Source organism: Charadrius vociferus, unplaced genomic scaffold (assembly GCF_000708025.1).
Source record: "Charadrius vociferus isolate BGI_N301 unplaced genomic scaffold, ASM70802v2 scaffold562, whole genome shotgun sequence".
Lineage (NCBI taxonomy): Eukaryota > Metazoa > Chordata > Aves > Charadriiformes > Charadriidae > Charadrius > Charadrius vociferus.
This window is the reverse complement of record NW_009647234.1, coordinates 984,784-1,011,136: the sequence shown is the minus strand read 5'-3', so window position 1 is coordinate 1,011,136 and position 26,353 is coordinate 984,784.

Below are 26,353 nucleotides of genomic sequence, written 5' to 3'. Positions count from 1 at the left end.
GTTGGGTTTCTTAGTTATTCTTCCAGTTCCTAAATCATTTAAACTATAACAGTTAAAGAGCAAATAGGAATGTAAAAGACCCCAAACAGTATTAAAATCAACTCTCATTTTGTCTTTAATTAAAAAATTTCAACCATCTTTAAGGCAGATACATACTACCAGAAAATTATTTATTTTGAGCTCATTTGAATGACACCTATATTTTCGCCTATAGAAACATCACTGAACCTGAATGTATTGATTTTTGGGTTAGCATTAGTAGAATTAACATGCGAACTCCTGGGGGCTCCTTCGTCAGTGCATTACTCCGGTTTCTCGGCAGAACAGCTCCGGCTGAGCTAGACCAGGGGAGATAACCCTGCGGCTCTCCCGGCAGGAGGTGTAAGGCAAATCTCCGTAGCACGTGCGTGTGTAAAGGTGTGCATTACACATGCTCTCTCCCGCAAACAGTTCTGATTATGGACTTGTGGAGGAGGGGGTCCTGTTTGTTTTGCTTTTTGTGGGTAGAGTGCTCCTTTGCATAATTCCGAGGTTTGTTTTTTTTAACGGGCCCGCAAGGAAGTCGTCCCCTGTCGCACCCTCCCCTTCCCCCGCGCCCCGCGGAGCTGTGGCTGTCTGGGCACTAATGTATTCTGCGCAGCGTTGGGGCGAGCGGAGCGTACCTTCCCACCAACGGCACTATGAATTATTGACAGGAGAGATGTTCCCTGGTGTATACTTTTCCAAGGTTATACTCTCTGATATTAGATATTTATTCGGCATAAGGTAGGGATAAGAACCTCATTGCCACATTATGTCTGACACAATCAAGTTTTGGGGAATTTCAACATTAGAAGATTTGTATAATGTATTCTTTTAGAGGCAGAGGCTCGGCTTTAAACAAAGCATAATCCCTACTGCATATCATTTCCAACCTAATGCAAAGAGAAGAAGCGGGACCATAATGCTATCTGCATCATTTTCCTTTTGTGTTCAGTTGCAAGGACTATTCACCTAATATTCAAAATCCATGTGTTCATTAAGTGGAATAGAATGATGGAAAAACTGAAAAAAGTAAGAAAATAATGAAACAGCTTTCCATGAAAGTAGCATAAAATTGAGTTACTACATCTAGATGTATGATAAAGTATTTGGAAATAATTAAATAGTTGATATCCACTACCTTTTCCAGTGCCTGAGCACTGCAGTTTTAGTATTTTTTATGCTAACATTAGTCTTAATTTCTTTGAATCAAATATTGTTTATTTTTTTATTTCTGCTATCTGTAACGAAAGGACCTTGTGAACGCGTCATTCATTGTGTCACCCGGTCTCTCCTTGTCAGCCGTTTTGTTAGCCTTAGCCTCTAGGGTTTGTATCCTGGCCAGCGGACCTTTTGTACTCCTTACGCTATACTCATAGACAATAGGGAAAAAAAATAAATCTTCTGTGACAAGTTTACTTAAAGGGACACTATCACATTAAATAACCAGATAAATATACCCACAAGTAATGTTATTCCTCTTGAAATTTTGGAAAAATGTTTTTCTTGGTACCATTAGTTAACACCCTCATCTGCCTGCGATGCAATAATTGTGAGAATCACATCATTTTTCACACTTCAGGCTGTTCTTTACACTACACTTTTCAAAAGCTAGGAAAACAAGTCAGTTATTTTACCGTTTATTTTTAGTCAGCATTCAGGGTCTGAATATTGTGTGCTGCCCCAGTGGGAGACTGGGATGCAAATATTGTAAGGCAGCATTTAGTCTTAAAACAGACCATTCTATTTCTAGTGAATTGTTTATGGAAAGAGGTCAAAAAAGCATATTTACTAATGATGAGTGCTGTAAGTTAAAGAACATAAACAAAACTAAACATTTTAATGAGATTAACCTAGTCTTTTTTCTATTAAAATGTGAAGTCCTCAGATCTGTCTCGTTCTTCCTCTCCTTTTTATTTTATGCAACTTTATAAATTCACTTAATGTAAGTATCTTGGGTGAATAATTTAGTGGATTTCAGTGGGATAAGAGAAGTGGTTTTAAACTCATCCTCATGTCTTATTAAATCAGGTTGTTTATAAGTAATTCCAGTTTTTTGTTTATGAAATTCTCAGTAAGAGCGAGACCAAGATCTCATGATAAAGACTGAAAAAAACAACAGTTACGTATTTAGAAAACATGCTGATAGAGAAAATACTGTTTAATTTGTTAACTGACTACTTGCACTATATAAGTAAATGATGTTTTGGTTACGTTTCTGTAGCTACACGCACACGCTCTGTCACACGTTGGCACACATACGCGCATTAATTTCACGCACGCTTTTCAGTCGGCACATGAATGCCAGGGAAATCCTCTGGACTAGCAGGAGGAGCTGTGACAGTGGGTCTGCCAGATCTCTATACTGCCAAATACATCTGTGCGATCGTCGTCCCCACCGTCACACGCAGTCATCTGTTCTGGGCTGTCGGCTGCAGTTCTCAGCTCACAGCAGCTCTTGTAAGTCTCAGTAGTTTATACGGGGATTCCTCTGTTGCTCTTACTGTGCTTTCAGCTTTTCTATGAATCTGTCTCTATATTAATTAATTACACTGAGGGTTTTGTTTGGGGTTAGGTTCTTTGTTTCGTTTTGTGGTACTGTTTTGTTTCATTGAAAAGAAACCCACAGCACTGGGGAAAGGGCTCGGGAGCTAATTGGATGTTAATGAATGGAGGAGGATAAATACCTTACTAAGGGGAAAAATGTTTGCTATTTGAAGTCCACTTTCTCTAGTGATTCTGGGGTGTTTTTCTGTAGGTTTTGCCTGGGGTGTATTCTAGGATATTGTAAAGTTGTTATCTAATATTTAAATTAACATAAACATCGCCCACTTCAAATTTGGATCCCATAGTGCTGGACATTTTACGAAGGTATGCGTGTCTGATTCCCTTCAGCCGAGGAACATACAGCTTAACAGTATCTAGCAAAAAGTATCTGCTTCAGGGTTAAGAGGAAGGTTTCAAGTATACATAAAGTTAAATCTTAATCTCCATTTCTGAATGCAGATGGCAGTCATTTTCTTTGACGTTTCTTTATTCCACTGCGGGTCAGAATTGCTTGGAAATCTCTTCAAGTTTTTTTGGAGTCTTTGTCTTGGCACCCTGATGAGTTCGTGACCTTTGTCTTGGGATCTTCACTTGCAGTCCTCACTTCTCAGGTGCTTGCACAGTCAGCTTGTGGTGTGGTTTGTGACTAGAAGCTTCTCTGGCTTCCAGTCCAGAGAACAGTGTTCCCAAGGCTGACTTACTCATGATTCACTTCTTTCACTGCAATTCCTTTCTGTCCTCTTTGGTTGAATCCTGTGGTGGTTGCCTTATTCATCCTGTTCCCAAGACCCACAACCTTGAAGTTGCATGCGATTCTGAGTTCTCTGGACAATTCTGCCTTCTTGGGACGTAACTCCGGATTGTGACCTGTGTTACCTCACCTAGGGGCACAGATGTGTATACATGTTTTTATTATCTCCTGTTGTGTAGCTGTAACTCGTTGTTTTCTGGTGCTCTGGACACCCGCAGTAGATGCGTCCACAGATTTCAGGTACAAGAACTGTATCAGAGCCAGAACTTCTTAGCATAAGTTCACAGTCAGCAGAACGTGAGTCATGGGCCATAGCACCATCCATTTATCAGTGGGTACTGCCTGCTTGGCTCCATAATCCAAGTTGCTTTCGCACGTAAGTTACTTCAGTGTTACCTAGAGAAACAAGTCACAACTCCAAATGGTTAGAAATATTTGTGTTGTTGATGGGAAGGGGACATTTATTTATTTCACTTCCAGGAAAATACCAAAAAAATAAAAAATTGCCCCAAGAACTACTGAAACAATTCTGTATCTTGCAGTAATATAAACCCGTGTGAAAGAAACAGAGAGGCTGGAGGCACCAGGAAACACCTGGCAAGACTAGCCCAAGGACGACTGTTGAGTCCAGTCATGTTCCAGAGCTGAAAGCAAGTGGGAAATTAATAAATCACTTCTCAAACTCTCAGTAATCAGCAGCTGATGATATTTTTCTCGGCCTGGGGAAAAGAAACTCTCTAGTTGAAGAGAAAATGTGGGACAGCAACGGGGATGGCTTTCTGGAGCTTGCGGGAGACCGGGATGGTGTCTGCAGAGCGCTTGTCCCTCTGTCAAGGATTTTCCATCTCTGCTTTCCCTCCTCCCTTTCGGCCGGCGGGACACCTTGTCTTCCATCCCCGCCTTCTCTTTGGGGTCTGGGGCTGTTCCTCTGCCGCTGTTGGTTCACAGACTGACTGGAGGGATCGATGTGTTCGACTAGTATGTGCAGTCTTCAGGCCCCAGTTCTCTCCTTCTCAGGGTTTCACCGTCCGATACCAGGGAGCTTATTTAAAGACTGATTTTTGGCTGAAGGGCTGTGTTTGTGCCCGGCAGCCTTGGCCAGTTCTGCAGGTGAATTATTTATTTATTTATTAATGGGGCCTGCTGAAAATGGGACTTTATTATGTAGGTGCTTTTTAATGGAGTTTTTCCTGTGGTAATGCATTCATCTGATAACTGTTAAACACACTTACTTTTTTATATATAATTTTACATTGCAGTTTAGGGTTTTTTTGTTCTGCATTTTGGCTTTATGTTTCTCAAGACCAGGATTAAGGATTTTGGTGGATTTGTATTGACATGGTTTCTGCTCTGTGTATTGAAGCTGTCATTAGAGACACGGGAAACACAACAATTCACCACCAGATGCTTCAGCCTCTTATCGCCCCGTGCTCTCTGCTCTGGGAACACTCACTCTTCCCGACACGTTTGCCCACTTCCAGTCTCACTCCCAAACCACACAAAGTTGGAGGATCTCAAGATGGTAGAAACTGCAGGAACTGTGCCCACTGGTGGGAGGGAGAGAAGAATTTCTGTCCACCTCGAGGTAGGGAAAAGGCACGGGGTAGAAGCCACCTATTAAAGCTTATGGGAAATAGAAGTCCAAAAATAAGTGGGTATAAACTGGGCACAAGCAGATACAGTCCTGAGTAACTACCTGTGCACTGTGGCCCGCTCACGGTACTTTCACATTTTCATACATACATTTGTGATTTGTAATAAAAAGGAGGACCAATAGCATTTTTTTAAGTCACTTATTTTAAAATTCATTCATATGGTGTGCGCTGTACAGGGTAGGCCAGCAGTAGAAAAGGACTCAGAGCATCAGAGTGTGTTTCTGTTCTTGTGTCAATAAAAGGTGCACACATACTGGGAGTTAGGAGCAAGTGTGTTTTTAAATTTGTATTTTCTACATTTGTCATTTTCTGTCACAACACAAAGGTCGTTTAAGTGTAACTTTGCCAGAGAATATTCAGCAGAATGCTGTTCTCCATGGAAACCTTTTTTTTTTTCTTTTTTTTGGGGGTGGGGTGGGATCGGGGGGGGAGCTATATCAAACAATTTGGATTTATTGCAGTTTGTAACTGATCTCTTGTTTCTGGAGAGTGGTTTGTTTGTCCTGTGTATAGTTTGGAGGAATTAGGCTGAGCTCTAATTTACACTTGTTTAACTACAGATGCATCCCCACTGCTATTTGTTTGTCTCACATTTATTACACTCTTCCAAATTCAAGTTAAGCACTCAGGGGCTTTTTCTAGTAACGCTAATGGAGGAGAATAGATGCATTATATGTGAATAATGTATTATGATGATACAATTTGGGTCTCTTAGCTCTAACCGAGACCAGTCCTGCTTTACATTATTTATAATTTACACACACCTTCCTGAACATTTTTATGTAAATATTTAATACAGAAAGTGAGTTAACTCTTTCTTTTGGGAGGTTTCCAGTCAAAAACCAGGAGAGGATGTAAGAGGGCACACAAACACCTCACCCAAAGTAGGCAGATGGCCAGTCCTGTTTATTTAAAGAAATAAGAGAGAAACATGAAAGATTACAGAGGAAAAATGTATGCTGGCACAGCACCAAATCGTTTTTACCTTTCTCCTTCCCAACTACTCTTATTAAATTGAATGAATGTTGACTGCAGACAGTGTATTTGTGGATGCTTGGGTGGTAGCATTTGCAACACGGTGTTTTTGTAAGACAGACATGTTTTGTCTTTTGGTGTTTTGCTCATTTTGTACCAATATATCCATTTGAGAAATGCAGCAGCAGTGCCCTCCAGACAAATCAGCAGACTCCCTTTCTTGCAGCCTCTCTAATGTCTGAATTTACCAACAAAAACAATTAGTCATTTCTTGGTGATCTTGATTGCTCCTGTCTTCTTCTCCGTGACCTCAAGTATATATACAGAATGACAATAATACTGCACCACCACCACATGGCAAGATTTATAATTTTAAGTCTATTAATGTGTCAGCTGGTGGAGCCGTATTTTCCCCATCTTCAGGAGCTGAACTTACCCTCCACACTGACCGAGGAGCTAAAAGCTTTCCACTTGGAATCACCCCAGCAGGCAAACTGTTGGAAGTTGCAAGAGAATTGTTAGGTGCAACATAGTCTTCCTCAGTCAGCTGTATGAGCTACAGAAGCTACTTACAACAGAAAGAACTGTATTTTTGTGATACAGAGACAAGCAATAATACTGATTTTTCTTAATCTCTTCTCATTTGGGACATAAAAGAAATTTGAACTCATGAGGCTAATGAGTTCTACAGTCTAAAGCGAGTACTTTTGGTAATCTTTTGCCATTTTGAGACCACAAAGTGTCAATGAGGAGTGTGAAAGTCTTTGAAATGATGACGTGTGTGCTGTTCAGATAGTGCCTTGAAATTATTACCAAGCAAGTTTTCATCCTCAAAACATGTTATGAGCATTATTAAATTATGAGAGGCTGCCGCACGTTTCTCTTGTTAGTTAGTTGACCATTGTGGTTCCGTGGCTCTGTGTTCTGCTATGTGCGACTGGGACACTAGGCAGAGGCCATCTAAGCTGGTAGCTACGTTTGACATCAGCAGTAGGCAGATGCCAGTGGCAGGATAAGGTTGGGCAAGGCTCTCCTGCCTGGACAAAGCCCTGAGCAAAACAATACGACTTTGAAATGGGTGCTGCTTCGAGCAGAAGTAGGATCAGATGACCCCTGAAGATCCTTTCCATCCTAAATGATTGCAAGATTTCAGTTATAAAGTGGTCTTTTCCCTCTTATAAACTCTGGTTTGGAGGATTCCCTCGCATCAAGTTGTATGTGGAAAATAGCGCGAGTTTGTCTAATCCCTTCTTAGTAGCTCTTTATAATTACTGCCTCCATGACAGCATGCAGCAATGAGTTTCACAAAGTAATTCTATGCTGCAGCAAAAAAATGCTTCTTTCCTTCTTGCAAATGCTCTCCCTGATGGGTACGGGGGAAGACACGTAGCTTTTGTGTTGGGGGAATGGTAAATAATCATTCGTTTTCCCCAAACTGATTTACAGACTCCTATCATTGCCCTCAGTTGCAAGCTAAGCATACTAATCTGTTTAGTCTCATAAAGAAGGGAGGTATTATTCCACACCGCTTGAACATCTTGGTCGCTTTCTTGTACTTCTGGAGGTCTACTCTGCCCTTTTAAAGTGAGGAGGTAAGTAAAGGAGCTCCTTTAGAAAAGGAGCATAAAGCTGGGAGGTTGTGTGTTTTGTTTTGCTCTTTCACTTTTTGTTATCGTCATACACTGAAAGTCAGCAGCAATGTAAATCTTTATTAAACTATTTTTCCCACTGTCAGAGGGGTCTGTCAAGTTTTAAGAGCTTAGCTTGTCACCTCGAATGCAGTTTGCGTCTACTCTCATATTTTGCTGCTCTTGCTCTTGAAATCTCTATGAACTTCATACTTCTTAGATTAGTTTTCTCCTCCTCTTTTAGGCTGCTTTGTGATGCATGATTACACAAAATCTGACTCTAAAAAGATGAGGATAAAGTGCCCTGTTTATTGACGTCCTCAGGCATAAACACTAGCATCAAGAGACACAAGAATGGTGAAGAGTGTGTTTTTTGCAATATTACATATTTTTGTGCACAGGACTGTTGAAACGCTGCAGCTGCATTTTGGATTCAGCTCATTTCACATCCATAGAAAAAACAAACTAACTCATTCCTCATAGCGAGACAGAAGTTATGTGTGCTATACAGAAGTTGAGGGATTATTTAACAGCGTGACAACTTGGCTGCACTTTGGCATTGCGCACATCATCTCTTTTAACTTCCTCGTATTGATTGGGGCTCTCCAGCTGGAGTGCGCGAGGTGAGCGCTGCTGACCGCCTGCTGCCTTCTGTCCTGCCCTGCTTTTGTGAAAGATTGTCATATACTTAACATGTAAATTGCTGCTACTTTTGAGCTTGGAGCTCAGCATCTGTTTAGAGATGGAATTAACTATCTGTTAATAGGAGCACAAGTCTTCCGTCTTCTGAGGTAAATTATGTTGATTGTTATTTTAATGAAAGCTGAAATTTGGTTGTGGCAGAAGGGCAAGGTACGGCTGGAAGAGAAGAGGTTGGCTGATGGGCAGGAGTTTTGCAGCCTGTACTTGGGTTAACCTGAGAGACTTCACTTCCCTATTTCTGCTGAATTAAATCCTCACTTAAAGCCCGGAGACTGGGGCGTTGTACACACGAGTTTCAGTGATGGGGTGTACTGTGGGAATTGAGAGGGGAATAAAACATGGGGCAGTTTTCTGTTTTGTGATGATGAGAAAAGCTGATGGCAAAGCCCAGTGGAGTAAGTGGTTGATGCATCTCTGACCAGACGTGCTCTACTCTGTGTTGCCTATTGCTGGAGGAGACTTAACTGGTTCTCAAGGCAAGGTTTCTAGCAGACATGTTAGGCACCACAAGAAAAGGTTTAAAGAGCTTTCTGCAAAGCACCGGGGTCTGTTGAAATAAGGTCGTCTTTACTAAGTGAAGTGTTTGATTTTGTTTACTATTATGTACCTGTCTGTTCATGGGAATGCAGTCTCCTGCTGTGTCAAATTATCCAGTCAAGTTTGTTGCATCCAGGGAAACTGAACGGGTTAGGACACCCGAAGTGCCAGCACCTCACCTTGGGAACACCGTCCTTGTGAATATGGCGCATCTCTGTTGGAAGCTAAATATTGATCTACATGGGTCATTAGACTGATCTAGCGTGGCTCTCCTAGTGTTGGTGCCATGCCATTTTTTCAGAGATGACAGAGTGACCAAGGAAAACCCTTTCCCTAAATTATCACCTCCCTTTACCCACCTCTTACAAGTTCTAGGGATTCTCTCATTATGGCAGAACATGGTAAAACTGGCATTTCCATCTGCTTTGAGAAGTGTCTCTGAGGCAGTGAACCTTTCTGAAAGCTAGTGAAACATTTCTGTGAATAGCGAGTAGGCTACTGAATAGCTTCTGTGCCCGCTGTGCTGGCGGTGCATGTGCAGTCCTCTAGGGCCCTGGGACATTACTGTTTTTTTCTTCGTTCTGCTGCTTTATGTGGAGAGGTGTATCTGTTATTTTACAAACATATCTTTCGTGTTGTAGAAGGAGCACCTAGTTCCTGCATTTCCCCTTCTCGTATACATTTCCCCGACATACACGTGCGGTCAGGATGGTGTTCTGCCAGGCTGGCAAGTGAACACATCGTAGGAAAATTCTCCAGTGAGGGACATGATGAATAAAAAATGAGGGTGGAAATGACCATGGGAAGTTGTACTCATGCCCCTTGGACAGGGGAGCAAGAGAACACCATTGACTTCCAAAATGAGCTTAGTGAAAGACAAGCAGAGAGATCTGAACACCTCAGGTAGTTTGTGTGTGAGACACAACGATATACTAAAATGGTTGCTGTGGTCTGTGGGTAATAAATTCATGCTACAGAAAATAAGGTACTCCAGCCTTAGAAAGAGGGATCTTTGACTAGGGTCATGTGTATAGGGACAACCTCTTCTAGTATATTCAAGTCAAGTAATTTATTTATGCAAATCTGGTCACTTTTATTTGAGGATAGCAAGTACATTTTCAGGTGTGTGCCAACACACATGTGACAGAGGGTATTTTCAAACTGGAGATCTGTACTGTCTCTTTTCTAGTGCATCCTGTGTTTTAGTAAGAGACATTGACTCTCTTAACTGAGTTGCTGCTTTCATTGTGTAAAAAAAAAATTATTTTTTTTTTTTAAAGGGAAGATTAGCTTCAGGTCTTTTGAAAAATATCATCCTATAATTTGAGTCCGTGTACCTACAAATTCCCAGCAGGCTCTGAGCCAAAGAAATACACAGATGAAATAAACATATAAAAAGACGGCTGCATTTTGAAATCTAAGAATTGAGTTATATACCTTTTTGACAGCTTCCTGAATCACTGCCCATATCTAAGATGAGTAAATAGGTATCTGGCCCTTTAACTGGGTTCCATTTCATATAATTAAAGACTCCCAGAATTAAATGGCCTATATGGAAAGTGGCTTTCAGTGGACTAAATGCCTGAAGCAATCTCCTTGCCCGCGCATAGAAGTGACACTGGCTTACGGATCAATATCATCTCTGTTATTAATATCAAAAGCGCATTACTTTGTTTTTGCCTGGCTGCGCTCCAGGCCGAGGGCCCGGCTCGCGCTTAGCCATTTGCCTGCACCATAATTTACTTTCGTGAGTTTTTAAGGTATTGTTTTGTCAGGGCCAATCACCATGAAGTTATAAATGATTCTGAGGACTTGCACTCTCTGTTAGTGGCATATGCGGTGAAATTAATTTTTAAAAGTTTCACGTCAATTACTCCTGTCCTTGAGTTATGCAAGGGGACAAAAGAGCAGAGACTTAAAGGCATGAGTGATATCAAACAGATGAGGTAACGACAAACAGAAACAGCAGCTTGGGACCAAATCAGACATTACACTATCTTTAATTGATGCATTGAATTAAACAATGCTAAAGCTAAATAAATATTGACCACTTAGCAAAAGAACCATTGATTTTTATGATGGACAGCATTTACATCATATACTGCTTGGGTCTACCGGATCTAGGCTGCCTGCCTGCCAGCTCCGGCCGGCTGTCCCGCGGGACAGCTCGTGCTGATGCGCAGCCCCTGCCTCGAATCGTTGAGGCAAATGTTAACGATTTCCCCCACCTTCTGTTTCCAAGGATTGTTCATTTTTGAAGGGTTGAATTCTGGCAGGTGCTTCCTCCCCCGCATCAGCGGCGTGAGCGAGCAGGTGCCATCTTTCGCAGTGGTGGATGGAGTTCTGCAGTGGGTCGTTCAGCGGTGGGTCGCGGGCACGGCCGAGGGCACTGGCCAGGCCTGTTCACCAGACATCTGCTCTGCCGTTCTTGGGGATGAAGGAAGGGCAGATGCCCAATTCCTGTCAAGCGACAGCAGCGTTCCCTGTATCGCGGTGGGCATTCCGCAATGGCAACTGCTTCCCCCGTACGATAAATTGCCCCATGCTGCTCCGGCAGGGGGGACGAGATGGCCTCCGAAGGTCCCTTCCAACCCCTACTGTTCTGTGGTTCTGCAACCGGGACAGGACTGATCACGTTGGGCATCCTCGAAAGGGGTGACCTTTCCGAACACTCCCTGTAGCTGCTTTGCTGAAGCTGACATGTTAATACTCACTCTATTAATATTGATTGAATTACTTAAGCATGCCATATCTTAATGATATGATATCTACCTACTCTGGAAACAAACTCAGACAACGAAATAATTTGCTTCCAGAACAAGAGTTTACATCTCTGTGACTGTTAATGGTATAGCTGCAGAGCTAAACTGTATTTTTTTAAAAAATAGCTAATTTGTAGTTCTTTAGCATGAAACGTGCTCCTGACTGTGAAACTTAACTAAATGCCAGTGATTAGCATTTTATATTCTCACAGAAAGGGAAAATGTGAGGTCTCTTCCTGGCAATACAAGGATTTCATTAAGAAGGACGAGTCTATATGCTTAGGAATGCCAGCTTCAGTTACATATAGCTTCCTGTGTTTGCAAGGATCACCAAGACACCAGTTAATAGGTTATTGTTTCAATTAGTCCATGATTACTGCTGCTAATCTCTAATTCCTCATTGTTGTGGCTCCTTTTGACTTCACTCCAGTTATTAAGAAGCATTTGGATTTTATTACAATTGACAGGAACTCCAGCCTTCTCCATAGATAAAACACCGCCTGTTGCAAAAGAAATTCAGAAGTAGTGAAAAGAGCCTTTTGAGTTTGTTCTTAGAGATTCTTAAAATTACATCATAAACACAATGTAGAATTCAATTAAACTGGCAAATTATAATGCTCAAGGGGGAGAGACTGGATTTCCCACAGAGATAAATCAAAATGTCTTTAGTTAGTTTTCAGTTACAAACACAAGTCTAGCGTGGTAAAATGAAAAATGAAAGAAAATGAACTAACACAAAATAAGGTAAAGGAATTACTTATAATAGCAGGACAGGTACATAGGTGAAGCATCCCTATACTCTGTTGCCCACCCACTGCTCAGCTTGCAGATCTGTGCATTGCACTGGTTTGACTTTGGAAATCTCAGTGGTTTGGTTTTGATGAGCACGTGGCAGTGCTAATGCTTGTCAGGACCTCGGTTGCTAACAAGCTGTATGGAGAGCAGCTGGAAGGACGTGGATGGTGATCAAGACATCTTACGCTCAATGTCTACAACCGGCTCAATTCACAAATGGGAGTAAATCTTCAAAAGCAATATATAATAAATAAACATTTTCCAAACGAGCATTTGCACATTTTCCATGTTCAGCATTTACATGGGTTCAATTTCAGTTGTCATTGTCTTTCTTTAATGCAGTATTGGTAGCTTTAATTGTTGTTTAATCAAAACTCTGCAGGTCTCTGTCAAAGTTCATTGAGGGGTGAGGGTGAATTTGCCTCACAGTGGGGAAGGAACTGACCTGCATGCAGAACCGAAAGCTTGAACTGTAACCAATATCAAGAGCTTCTTAGCTTTTGATACGGACATCTCTAAACATAGAAAATGCCACTCCATCAGCTGACACTGGTTTGCCGATTCACACCAAGCAGTAGCCGCAAATAAGCAGCGCGAGTATTGCTTTTTACCTGATGACATTGCAGAGTCTTTGTTAAGCTGCAGATGATGAGGGCATCTTATCAACGTATAGTATCTGAAGGGAGGATGTGAAGACGACGGGGCTAGGCTCTCTTCAGGGGTGCCCGTTGACAGGACAAGAGGCAATGGGCACGAACTGAAGCACAAGAGGCTCTGTTTGAACATGAGGAAATGTTTTTTACTGTGAGGGTCACAGAGCACTGGCAGAGGTTGCCCGGGGTCATGGAGTCTCCATTCTTGGGGATGTTTCAAACCTGGCTGGACATGGTCCAGGCCAACTGGCTGTAGGTGGCCCTTCCTGAGCAGGGGGTTGGACCAGGTGACCTCCAGAGGTCTCTGCCAACCTCAACCATTCTCCCATCCTGGGATAAGCCTGTTGGAGTGCTTCTATCTGACAGGCCTCAAGGTAGTACGTACCTGGGTGGAGGTGGACTGAGAGGTAAGTGATGTGGGATCTATAAGAAGAGAATGGGAAGTGATCTAAGGGGAAGAAGTCTTAAGCCATGAGGAAGATTATCAGGATGACTGAAAGAAATGTAATTTTTGTTGCATAACGTTTCTGATGCTGTATTGTAGCTATTAAGGAGATAGCGGTTGTCCTCTTAGGAAGCTTGCAGTTCCCCCTGCGCAGAGAACCTGACATCCCAGTGTGGATTTAACATCCAGAGAAGCACCTCATATGTTACTTTGAAATGATGGGCAATTGACCATCAGCTGATGATGGAATCCTTCCTTCCCTCTGCTGCCTGTGGAGTGGGAAAGAACACCAATGCAGGGCAGAATTAGAGGGTGTCTTCTGTTAGGAGGACAGAGCTGAACTGCAAGGCTAAAGGACCTGCTGCTTGCCAGTCGCTGGCACGTGTCTGTCAGACAGAGCGTCCCAGTGCTGGGAATGGGCCAACTGAAACACGTCCCGTTTGTGCCGGACCGGCAGCAGAGGAGTTCACATCTCTGTTTAATTTTATATTACTGCAGAACTCGGGGTGGGCGGAGAGGAGAGGGGGACACTCTGTCTTTAGAGGCGGTGCTGAAGCTCACTGCATAGTTCACAATCTTGTCAGAAGGAACATGACCTGCTTCGCATTTTAACAGGAGGGAAGGGAACAGTGCGGAGAGTGTGATTCCCCTCCCCCCTTCCCAGTATGCAGACGCCCCCAGTTACAAACGATGATTTAAAAACATGTAAAAATCATAAATGAGACAGCAGCTGTGTACAGCTTCAGCAAAACGCTAAATTGCTGCATCACTGTGGACTCTAAATGACAATAAACCTTCCACCTCTCATAAATTAAGCAGACTTTCAAAAAAAAAGATATCTACAACTGCAACTTTTTATGGATGTTTGGTAACTTTTAATCATTTTGCAAAATGTGATTCGTGGTCGTAAATTCTCTCCCAAGTACAGATTTAGGGAGAGCTAAAGCACTGCAGTGAGCTGATAGGTAAGTTTTAATCTGACAGTGCCAAAAAGTCTATTAGATTTATCCTGAGGCAGCGGCTGCCCGGTAATTACAACAGGGCAGACGTAACAGAGGTTTTGAATACCAGGAAGGTGACTTAAAGGGTGTGTCACAGGTTCAGGAGATGAACTTGGAAATACTCCTTCCCTGATTTTAAAAAGGGATTCTTGAACCCACCTACTTGTTAAAAACCCGTTCAGTGAAAGGCAAACTTGTCAGGGAATAGCTGTGACCTTCCAGCATAAGCTCTGGTAACAAGTATCTTGTGACCATTCAAGAGAAGTAATATAATCCTCCTTTCTTGCTTTTGTTTTTAACACAAAAATGACATTCCGGTATACGCATGGCTGTGATTTTTCACTGTGCAGTATTACTTTCTTTTTCCTAGTGTTCAGGGGTCTCAAAACACTTTACAAATTCAACTTTGTCAGTTGCTAGTTTAATTATTCCCGTTACATGGCTGGGCTGTTTGAGACAGATGGTACTTTGCCCACTTGTGTAGCAAACTCAGGAATGAAATCTGGATTTTCTATCTTTGTCCTTTGTGCAAACCGTAGACGAATTGTTCACTCCAAATAGGGAATGCATACACACTTACCACACATAATGGGAAACAGAATGAGGATTCAGAAGTAAGTGCAAAAGCTGCTGTTTGATGTGTTGTTCCTTTGTTAAGTTGTTGATTAGCTCTGGATTAATTTTAAAATGAATAATATCGATGGTAATGTATGCACAAGAATGAAGGGGGGAAAGATTTGTCTCCATTGCTGCTTAGGAGCTGATGTCCCTGTTCATTGTTTGTACGAAGTGGAGCCAAACTGTCAGGCTGGACCCGAGCACACGTGAGTGGAGACGACTGTTGGACAGCCAGCTCTTCCGTCGGTTCACTCCAGGGTAATCGGGAAAAAGGACCCAATTCCTGAAGGATGCTTTGAATGCTGTTTGTCAGCGTTGCACACTTGCAAATGAACTGCAAGACCAATGCTTTGTGTTCTGCGCAGAAGGTCGCAGCACTCGGGGAGAAGAAAACCCAAAGCTTCCTGATATGAGCTGTTTCAAAAAGCTTAGCAGAAGTCCTTTGCTTTGAAAACGTCCAACAGATAAACTACGTCAAGTCACATCTTACCTCTTCTTGCACACTGGGCAGCCATACCTGCATTAACAGCAGGTATTTAACCTCTTAGTAAAGCAAATAAGATGTACTGTGAAGAGATGAGCAAAATCCCTCCTGAAATGAAGTGAGAACTGCAAACTTTTTAATTTGGCCCTAAGTCCTCCTGTGCAGGACTAGGACATGAATACATGGCCATCAAACGCCAAGGGCTGGAGCAGTGTTGCTGAACTGCACTGGACCACTGATGCCAAATCAATTAGAGATGACATTTGTGATTCATTTTCCTTGTTGGAAACCTGATTGCACTAATTACTGCTCATCCTCTGCAACTGTATTATGAAGAAATTATTTTTTTCAGTATGTTAAATGATTACTTTCAGTAACTGAGTTTGGTTTTCTGTTTATTTGCGGATTTTTTTGCAAAAGTGAGGTATTCAATGGTATCACAGGGTGGCCTGGCTAGCCACGCCTCCTTTCTCTAACTAGTAAGTCTGTCTTCTATACTTCAGTAAATAAATTTAACATGAACTGAAAGGCAGCAGACCGTTTATTTAATGAGAAAAGCTTCGGTAGTCAATATTACAGATGAGAAATGCAAATGAACTGACAATGCTATTTGAACATTGACTTTCCGCATTTATAAAATTTTACTTTCTGTATTTTGTGTTTAAAAAAATTGTTATTTCATTGTGTTTTTGTCAAAGCACTTAGGAACATTTTCATATTGCGTTTTCGTAGTGGGGGGTTAATAGCACCACTGAATCTGATTCATTGTCAGTATTGCACACTCACCCAGGGAGAGGAGTCTCTCTACATGCAGAGGGAGATTCGTCGAGCTCTTTCCAGCATCACTTCTATATTTAGACTAAGACTTTGTTGTTTAGTTTTATCACTGCTTGGGTATGGATCATGTTAATACCAAGTTACATGTGCATATGGGTAGGAGAGCATACACTCAGAACTGGCTTTCTGTTCAGCTCCGGAGGCAAAGCCACATATCTGAACACTTACAGAAAAGGAAACCATAGCTCCTAAAGTCACCTGGGGGAGACGATGTTTGTAGTTATACACAGTATCATTTGGCTCAGGAGCAATGCTACCTTCAAGTGACAATTTGAGGTGACATTTCCAATGCTGTGGAAGAAAAATCGCTTTCCTGGATAAAAAAAGAAAGAATGCCTTTTTTTCCTTTTTTTTTTTAAGAGATATAAATGCATAATATCAGCATTAGTCAAATGAAATTAATGCTTCCAATATTTTTTAAAGCTTGCTCATATGAATCAACAATTTCTGAAATTGTAGTTTATCAAGTAAGAATATTGTAGGTATATATTAGCAAACTGTCTGATGGCCATTCTAGTATCATATTACTCTATGCACTAGGGTAGCATTTTTAGGATAAAGTTAACCTCGATGAAATATATCATGGTTCACTAATGTATCTTCAACTGTCTGATAAAAGGCCTTGCCCCCAACAACATATGAATATTTAAATTACTGTTAATTATTTATAGTATATTTTTATTAACCAAGGTTGAACATGCATCTCGAACAACATTACTGCTGCTGAATGGAAGATAACTGCCATGTTTTTATCCTGTGTTGATTTCTGTGAGAGTGAAATGAGGCGCTTGTTGACTTAAATATTTTAGAGAGAGGTTCTGATATCTAGGTGCAAGTTGAACTAAAAGTTACTGTTCCTGATAGAAACATTTCTTGAAGTGTAGCATCTCAGCACGTGGTTGGGGACAATTAAAAAAAAAATAAAAATCTGTATCTTGTCATTAAAGTCCCAAGTGATGGCTCTTACAAGCCTCTTGCCTGAGAGACTCTCCCACAGCCTCAACTTTTTCATTAAATTTAACCTAGGCTATCCTGTTTCCATTTTATCTCTTTGTGCATGGTGTGAAAATGCATTTCTCCCTCCTTGATAATCAGATATGTTCTATATTTACCACTTTTTTTGTGAGCTCTTTAACCCCTTCCTGCCAAGCTAAGAGTGCTGCTATTCAGCATTTTCCATCATTTTTTGCAGTTGTCCTTTCAGCTTCGCGTTGTTTTTCAGTTGATCCTATTTGAATTCCCTTTAGGTTGTTGTCGGTTCTGTACTCAATATTGGCGATACAGTCTATGCAAATACCCGGATCGACGGGTGTACTGCTAAGGCAACACATTGCATGCGACCTAATGCAGTATTCCATATGCGCAGAAATCCCTATAAGGCCCAGTTTAAATCTCTCTGGTCTGTAACACGAGGTGATGCCTCCGCATATGTTGACAAGATTTCATTAGCCTTTTCTGTAGCCGTATCTTCTTGCAAAACCATATCTAATCTTCAGTTTGCTGTCTCTGCTAGATCTTTTTCAGCACGGCAGCTTCTTTGGATCTCCGCTCTCTCTCACTGAGTGTCTGCATTGTGGATTATTTTCCCTGGAGGTATTAGTGTATATTTTTCCATACATGAAGATAATAAATGGAAGAAGCAGAGATGAAAAGAAAAACAATTACTTGAGAGCAGAAATAGAAAGAGATACAAAGAAAAGACTGACAGGGAGATAAGGAAAGAAAAATCAAGGAAGAAGAATATGGAAAAATGAAAAAGGAGTTAAATAATCAGAATAAATTAATTAATCAAAGTGCAGATCATGTGGACTAGAATAGCAAAGCAGCAATGCAGAGAGCTAAAAGGAGACAGGGATAAGGATAATGAAAGCTAAGTTGAAATGTAGTATGTATTTTCAAAATAATGCATTTGAAAGTGTTATTTGACTTGTTAGACCTGACTTTTAGCAAGGCAGTCACACTCCGGGCACTGCAAAGCTTGTGACAAGGGCTTTTGAGAAAGATCAAATTTTTCCCTTAACAAAAGCAGTGATTCTTAGTATGATCGTGTTTTTGTTTGCAGTTCAGACCCCCTGATTTTTGCAGCGGGGACTCATGATTTTTATCCCTAGATCCCAGATATGAAAATGTGATTTAGACAGGCTAAGTGAATTGGCAAAGGTTGTAGAAGTCATTGTGAAGAAACACAGATTTCTAAGTCACAGGGTCAATCCACTGTCACTAAATCTCTGCAATGCTGCGGTTACAGAGAAGGAGCTCTTGTCAATTCTCCCACCTTCTCTCCATGTTATGGATGCTTTTGTATCATAGGGGCTAATTACGATTTGTTGACCTCGTCTTTCACTGTCCCACCTCAGATATTTGGTCATACAATGCCCGTATCATCCAAAGTCATTGCCTAAATTAAAGATAGTTGCTCGAAAAGCGTTTGATTTGCTTTTCCTCTCCAGGTGTGGCATCGTGAGCGCTCTGTGTGTGCAGGGCATGTAGAGATGGGGGTTCGCAGAGCGGCGCTTGGACACTGCTGCCCGGTGTTACAGTCAGGGAAAAGGAGCCTGGAGCAAGCCCTCAGTGGTTCCTAGAGGAGACTGGAAGTCTGGGAGGGAATGACATGGTCAGCAAGTGAAGGTGGCCGTGGGCAGAGCAGGAGGGCCCAGTTCAGTAGCTGAGTTCCCGCACTCAGAGCTGATGTACCGGGAATTGCTGCTGGAGGCGTTCTCGCTATTGCCAGGGGCTTAATACCATTTGCATAGTGCGTATGGGTATTCCTAGGGGAGAACAACAGAGATCATTAAATGAAAACAAATAATAAATAAGCTCCTTACAGCCCCCACAGGTACATAAATATGACTGTACGTGGGGCACATGGGCAAAGATAAACGGCTCAGTGTATGTAGGGTGAGGAATCCATAAAGCGGAGAGGCTGCGTTCTCCCCTTTCTGTCCACAGACAGTGCGTTCGCTTACTGCTGAGGAGGGTCAAGTGGCTGTCACAGACTTTGCACCGAAGAGATGTAACCTGTGTCACAGCTGCCAGCCGTCCTGCCTTGAAAAGGTCGTCTCCCCAGACACGGCGGTAATGTCACAGGTTGAGTGCACGGCCCCGCAGAGCACATCGCAGGCCCCGGGTGAGCAGCATCGAACCTGCCGAACCATCCCGCTGTCACGGGGCCCATGCTAGAGGCCCCTCAGAACAAGCAGGCGGTGTCTGTAGTGCCGCTGCACCTTTTCTCTTCATGAGAAAGTTTTTAGGATCCTGGTCAGTAACGTGATGTTGCGTAGGAAGGTCAAGGATACCGGGAGATTTCATGGCTGTAGGTGCTGTGACTCTTACATATTCCACATTATGGGCTGCTGTGGTTCAAATCAGACTAAAGCTTAGGAGATTCTTTAACTGTGACCTTTCCCGTGACTCAGATCACAAAGATTTTCTGTCAGTTTGGTCTGGGCTAGATTTGAAATTATGTCTTGGAAGTGAAAGACACAGTGAAGGAATCAAGAAGATTAAGCTAAATTATTGTCTCCAGACCTGTAGTACTCTCTTTTCTACAAGAGATCACAAATAAATGTAAAAGGCTGATTTGTCATATCCCGTGAAACAGTAAAATATTTCTTTAATTATAAGCATTATAAACCAGCACCCAGTTTCAGGCTGTTACATTACACGGCAGGTCATCTTGTACCTCACAGGCATTCAAACCAACACCAAATCAGCTCTGTGTCAGAATAATGTAAGTTCTTCGTGAGCGTTATTGTTTAGTTACATGAATATCTAAAAAATAATGTTCAAAGAGGAGGAGCATGTTTTTGTTGTTTTCCAAAGGGAAAGGATTAAGTTTATTCTTACTGTATTTTGAAAAAGGCTGACAAATTGGATGGGAAACGGAGAGAAATCTGCACTGTCAGAGAAAGTTCAAAAGATATTAAGCTTACCAACTACAAAATCTAATTGTGGCGCCAAGTACGAATGGAGATTAGAATGCATCTTTTCAGTGCACAGCGTTATGACATGCTACCTCTTGGGGATCTATTTCTATCGTCTCAGGCTGTCTGTTCCAAGTAAATGTGAATGAGTCATTCATATAATAGTTTAAAAAGTAGCTTCACACTGTCTTCTACAGCCTTTAGTAGGTATTAATTTCTATTTTTTATATATCTCAAACTGCAACAAAGATTGCAATGCAATGAGGAAAATAAGTCACATAAACCCTTTAGTGCAGAGACTGAGAGAAGCGCTGCGTCTGCGTGCGCTGTGCTTTACAGCTGTGATATGCAGCTGGAGTTGGGGCGGTCGTGGCTCGGGCGGTTCGTCGGAACTGTTGCCTCTTGGGACTCCTCAGATGTCATGGCAGGATCAGACTTGATAGTCACTTCTAAAGATACTCAAACAGTAACAACTAAACTGTCATAACTTCTTTAGTTGTGGGTTAAATTTTTTCCCTATGCTTCCAATTCCAGCTTGCAAAGAATGTGTTTTGGGGGGATTTTAAGTGATTTATTACCAGGGCCATATTACAGTATCCCAAAAGTTGCTCCCCCTTTTTTCTGACTCTGCTTCCTCATTTGAAAGTTTATTTTAGGAATGCACATATGTACCCATCACCTGATCAGCTGGGTAGTACCTGTGCATGGGGTATCTGAATCGCCAAGCTAAAACATGTCTGAAAAATTTAAAAATAGGTGAGAAGTTTTAGAATTTCTTAGATGTTTGGAGAGGGAAGAAGTAATCACTACAGAGCCAATGTAATCTACAGAACCAATTTTTGAGCCAAACTTCCCCAATTCCAGTGCCTATGTTGAAGTAGTTGGACATGTCTGTCTCTACCTCCAAATGCTCTGAAGCAATGGCAATTTTCTCTGCTCTTGCTGGACGCCACAGCTCCTCAGAGCCACAGCAGCATGTTTTGGTGTCCAGATAAATAAGTGGTGTTTAGCTGGCTCAGCTCAGACCCTCATACTTCTGTAATGCCAAAGATACCTTATAGGTAGCTTGATTATTTTTTTGGGGGTGAAAATTCTTTTTTTTTGTTCTAAAGTGCTGCAAATCTAACATCTAACAAATGGACATTTAGGAGAGAACAAAAGAATCAGGACATTCAGACAAAAGGAAATATCTTCAGCACATTAGGAATCTGGGACCATCTTTTGGAAACCATGATGGTTAATCTGGTCACCTTAGGTCCCCTAATAGTTCTAACTCAGCAGCTGGTTTAATGTACAAATTAAAATATGTCAGTAGAAAAACCCAGAATTCTTATGAAGTATCAGATACTTTCTAAAAGGAAAAAAAAAAAAAAATAAAGCTGGAATCTGCTAAATGAAAGGTGGAAGACACAATATTGACCAGGCTGGGTCTCTCTCCTCTGTGATGGTACTGAAGAACTCTCTGACATGTTTTGATTTCTTTCATATTTCTGATTATTTATGAAGGCTTGAAGAGTTGAGGCCATTCAGAGAGTTGAGGAAAGCTGTGAATGAAAGTTCATTTGAGCAGAGGATGCCCTGCAAATGTGAACCAGTCATTAAGTACAGTTGTCTGCAGTGCCTAATTGCCCCTGCAACTTTTTTTGTCTGTCTTCTCATTTTTCCTTGGTTGGCATTTTTGTGGATGAATACCACTGGGAGTTAAGGACTTGCTGTGACTCTCACTCTTACTTATAGGAGTTTTGCCTGCAGCAGTCACATAGTTGAAATATATAGATCCATGTGACTGCTAAGAGACCACTGAGAAGCCAAGTAAGTAGGACTCATGGCCATTTTGCAATTCCACCTCATTAGACATGTTTTGGGGCTTATGATTGTGCTGTGAGGATAAATAAGTATAAATATTATATTTGCCTCCAGGTTATCTTTAAAAATGTATTTCTCTGTCTCCCTCCCCCTCTTTCTTTCTTTCTTTCTTTTTTTTTCCCCCTCCAATTTTCAGTGTAGTCTGTCAACTATTGGTAGGTGAGTTATCAACTCTGTGGTCTCACAGTATGGTGGCCCAGCATAAGGTATTACATTGTAAAGGGTTGCCCTGTGCTGCCAATTACCCCAGGTTCAAGAAAGCAAAATGTGCAGCAGTCTGATTAAGTCCATGTGCAAGTAGATATTCACATAACCCCAAAACTACTATTAGAAAAACTATTGCAAAAAGTATTTGACTCGTCCTCAAGGCTACATTTTCAAAGTATAAAAAAGTGGCAATAGCTGTCTTCTTTATCATTTGAACAACACTTGTGAATGACCTTTGAGATACGAAGGAGCAAGAGACTATGGAAAAGCTTGGGTAAATGTATACCTAAATTGATACTGTTGCCCATATGTTGGTCTTTCTTAAACACACAAAGTGCAAATTCTCTTTGTTGAACACACTGATCCAGTTTGCTGCCTGCTGCGGACCCATGTATCGTCTCCAGTGGAGTCCATGGAATTATGCCAGTTCACACGAAATGGCGACCTGACCCTCTGTTCTCTTCTACCTCAAAGTCCATGTGTTTTCAAAAATGAATGGACCAATTCCTGACGGAAAGGAATTGCGCCAGGGTGCTGGAGGTTGGGAAGTATCTCGGGGAAGCAACGTTTCCATGGTTATTGCGGTCTTCTTGTGTGTGTGCTGTTAGTCTCTGTTAGACACATAATCATGAGTTGGATGCACCTTTAGTTTGGCTTTGTATATTCACTCTTACATATCTCCTGATTTTGCTGTTACGGCTACTGGCACTGGTATTAGGACAGACCCCTTTTGAACAGTTCTCCAGTCCACTTCATTAGTTTTAGTGTCTGTATTTCATATTTTCACAGATTTTAAGAGTTCCTCTCCAAGATATCACTAAGGTGTCATCAGCAGCAGCTGGTTATTTACATCTGTACAAATGGACTGCATTAATCAGCACATGGGATACAGTGGTGTAGAGTATGGTCTGAGGAGCGAAGCAGAGTGAAATCCACATCCTGATTTATCTCACTTGGTATAATACAAAGCACACCATCGTGCAAGTAAAACACGCTTATTTTCTCTGTCCCCTCTCTACAGGGGCAACATAAATGCTGAAGATGCCACGGTACTGCATCCGTGTACAGCATTGCTCAAAAACTGCACCCGCGGTGCAGGAGCTCAGGTTGGCCACCGGACGAGCCGAACCCTCCGCTGCAGAGACCGTGCTTTTGCCGATGAGCACGCCAGCAAGCCAAAAGGCTGTTAGCACTAGCTTGGAAGGACTTCAGCATGTTCAGGGAAATGTAGCAATTCTTAGTTTTCAATTTCCTAAGGGTATTCCTGCTTTTTTTTTCCTTGCAAGCCTTACCAGCGTCTTGTCCTTATTCCAGTGTCAAGATTTCAAATTCACTGTAGTTAATGCAGGTTTGGTCTAGTGTAGATGTTACCACAGTCAGCTCCAGTGGTTCCTGTTTCCATTCCTACCCATCTGGGAGTTAGGAAAAGTCATTTGACTGCCTTGCTTCGGTTTTGCTTTATCTAAAATGGCGTTTTAAATTATGATCTACCTTTCAGTATACACCCCTCTTAGTGACTCTGACATGAATGGTGCTGTAGGAATTTGTAGACCCTCAGTGTAACAGATGCTGTCTGTGTATGGAAAAGCCTGAAATTAGTGAGTTGGTCTTTTGAGACAACCGCTACATGATGCAACAAGCATTTCCTTTAAAGTCGAAAGCAACACGAGGGTTTGTATAACTTACATGCTTATTTTGGCTCATTGGTGTTTCTAGGAGATGATGCCAGGAAATAGCGTTGCCTTTTTGTATTCCAGAGAAAGTTTAGTGTTCGCGGCTCGTGTAGCTCTTGAATTTGGGTCTGAATTACCACGAGGTGGCAGTGTGCAAGGCCCAAAGTGTATGTTGATTAGACCACTTTCCTTTTGCTTTTAAGTTTGTTATCAGACCAGGTGACAGTTGGACTAGGTGGTCGTTGTAGGTCCTTTCCAACTGGAACTATTCTATTCTATGTTTTCCAGTAAATAAAGATGTTAAAAGGTCACGCATAGATCCTGAAGGATTTCTGTTTTTACAAAGGATACTTTATATTGTTATGCACTGATAGTCAATATATGCTTAAGAATTTTGATGAAGCAAGTTTGAATACTGCTTGTGAGAAGGACTGTAATCATTTACTTAAGGATCAGAAAAGGGTTTTAGAAAGAGTGACCATACTGTTCTCCATTTCTTCCTATACTAACCCTCCACTTTCTGAAGTACAAATAACACAGTGCAAAGAGACCGTCCTGTCTTAAATGGAAATTTTTGAGAAATATAGGGCATTCCCCTGTCCGTGTGTGGACACACACACAGAGCAAACAGACACCAGACAGCCAGCAGAAAGAAGCCATGCTTATGTTTGTTTCCAAAACATTTTCCCTCGGACCATTAAAGGAGCCTTCACCAATATTTGGGAAAAACATATATAGCTCCAGTGAGAGACAGTAACTGGGTAACCAGGAACCACGAACACCAGATGACGACCAGCTTTGCCAATAAGAGGTACTTTTTGGTTTCCTTTCTTAATAAGTGCTTATTCTTTTGAATAGTTACACAATGACAGCAGGAAAAGGTGCATCAAAAGCAGTGGCTTAATCTACATATAACACAGTCATAGACCGTGTGAATGCATAAATACTTTCCAAGGTTAGCCAAAACACGGTATGCTGGGAAGAAATAATTATTGCTGCAAAACTTGTGCAAAACAATTCTTTCATTGCAAGAATTCTGAGAGTCTGCATACTCAATAAGTAAAGCTCTAACAGTGAACAGAGCTGAAAAGAATCCTGTAGTTCTTCATGAACAGATACTGTCCAGAAGGCTTCACTTGTCTCTTCTCTTAGCAGCTTACAAAGTCTCTATACATAATGTCCACAGAAAACACACTGGATGTAACCCCTGGCAAGGAATAAGTTACTTTGAGCAGCAGTGCTCTTTAGCTACAAGCCATATACAGATGAGGTTCATGCTTGGTCCTGTGGGAGGAGTATAATCATATTCTATCTCTGGTCAAACTAGGCATTGGTCTTCTAATCACAGAAAGCTTCCTCACAATTTTAGCAATGCTTTTGACTCAGTGAGGGACCCTCAAGGTAAATAAAATTGAGATGCAGCTTGAAGCATTTCTGCTGTGTGCTTTCTCATGTGGTATAGACTTTAACTGGAGTATCCTTTGGTTGTTTGGGTTGGGTTTTTTTTCTGTTTGTTTCTGTTCTGAGGTCTAGTTTCAGGTTTTAAAACCTCCAAAAAAATTAGTGTCTTTTTAGGTTCTCAGTGAAATAGGTAATGTCAGGCTGTTTGGATAATGAAAGTGACAGTGTTTTGGGGAGCTTTGTGGCATTGCACTGTAATACATTTGCATTTATCATGTCATATTATTTCAAATTACTGTCTTGAGGAAGTCAGAGAACCTGCCCTGGTGCATTGCCTATAAATCTTGCAAAAGAGGCAATTTGGCGATCTGTGTGTGGTGACTCTTCACTTCATGCTGCTGAGGAGGGACAATCTCATTTAAGTGTCTGAGTGTTGCCTTATTTGTGAAAAGCTTTTTCATACCAAGTGCTGCATTTAGCAAAACTGACCAAAATTCTGCTCAGGTTCATATATTTTCCTTCAGACCAATGCATAATTTTTGAAATAGTTTCTTCCCCTACATTCAAGGGCCCTCAACACTTTTCCATTGTACCCTTCTCCTCCTTGGCCCCAAAACTCTAAAAGAGTTTATTTATCGTTCATCCCATCGTCTGCCAAATGAATGATCCTGCTGTAAGGCTCCAGAGCAGAGTTATGAGCAGTAAGGATGCTGGCTAAGCTCGTGTTTTGACTACAAGCCTTGGAAGAAGCAGTCTACTAGGAGGAAGTAGTGAAGGATACTGAAAGATTCAGTGAAATCTATTAAACTACCAATAGATGGTTCTAAGCCCTACCCATTCCCTAAGAAGCAAATTACATTCCCCCAAACTTC